The sequence below is a fragment of the Austrofundulus limnaeus genome, unplaced genomic scaffold (genome assembly GCF_001266775.1).
Source record: "Austrofundulus limnaeus strain Quisiro unplaced genomic scaffold, Austrofundulus_limnaeus-1.0 Scaffold1855, whole genome shotgun sequence".
Classification (NCBI taxonomy): domain Eukaryota; kingdom Metazoa; phylum Chordata; class Actinopteri; order Cyprinodontiformes; family Rivulidae; genus Austrofundulus; species Austrofundulus limnaeus.
In genome coordinates this window covers 18,564-20,013 of record NW_013954257.1, presented here as the reverse complement: position 1 = coordinate 20,013, position 1,450 = coordinate 18,564, and positions in this window count along the sequence as shown.

Genomic DNA, 1,450 nt, shown 5'->3' with positions numbered 1-1,450 from the left:
CACGGAGTACCTTCATTCTTGACCAGCGTATTTCTGTCTCTGTTGTTAAATAAATATTGCCATAACAGGGGTCTTTGGGCTGCACTTTGTCTGATCCTTCACCTAGGACCTGTTTGCCTTGGGTGACCCTGGTGGGTGCATGAGGCCTCCGACAACATAGATCCTGTTGGGACACTCAAACCTGTCCACCACGAGAAGGTGTCAGCCCAGGGTGACATAATGCATCTAAAAAATAAATGAAGTCGACGATGGAGTAAAACATAAGAATGTCTTTTTAAGTTAAATATTTTTTCTTTATTCATTAGGTCATGTCTGTCCTGAAAGTTACATAAAATACGATTTGGAAAATGTCATTTGTAACATTAAATTAACAGAAAATGGCCCTCAGGTTGGACCAAGTTTTGAATTTTTGCCCCCTTTTATGGCTGATTTTGACTCTGTAGATTGTGTTAGCGTAAGTTGTTTTTGTTTTTGCTTACTCAAATATTAAAATGTTCAATTGAGCCTTTCTTTACATGCATTTGTTTTATAACAATTATTCCTTATTACTTATAATTTTTTACCATATTTCAATTCCAAAATTGTCACATGTGCTTTTTGCCTAATTTTTTATATAGAGCTAATAATTCAACATCAATGGCTCTCATGGGTTTGATTGAACAAATAACGAAAGCTGTTGYTCAAAGACAATATTGTGTTAGCGTTTTTGTTGATTTAAAGAAAGCCTTTGATAACCACAGTATTCTTCTTGAGAAACTGTARAAATATGGTATGAGAGGTTTAGTACAGCAGTGGGTATRTAGTTATCTGACAAACAGGAAACAGTTTGTTCAAATAAACGATGTAAGATCTAAATTTGGTGATATTACATGTGGAGTTCCACAAGGTTCTATACTTGGACCAAAGTTGTTTCTCTTATATATAAATGATTTGGTAAATGTGTCAGGGTTGTTTAAATGTGTCTTGTTCACAGATGAAACCACTMTTTTTGTTTGGGKAAAGCTTTAGRACAGATGTTCAGGATGATTCAGACAGAATTTGTAAAAATACAAACTTGGTTTAAACTTAAATTATCACTAAATCTGGACAAAAACAAACTACATGATATTCAGTGATAGAAAAAGAACGGCTGATGTTTCATTTAAAGGTGATGTTGTTGAGATCTGTAAAATTAGTGAAGTAAAGTTTTTGGGTTTTATTATTGATGAAAACCTGACCTGGAAACATCATATAAATTACTTAAGAACAAAAATACCAAAATCTGTTGCAGTTCTACATCAGGTAAAGGAGTTGTTTATTATATAACACAATAATTATTCCACATTTGATTTATTGTGTTTAAATTTAGAGTAAACTATGTAAAACATTTACAAATTCTGTTCTTATTCTGCAAAAAAGAGATATAAGAATTGTTACCAGAAAACATTATAATCACCCATCTACATATTAT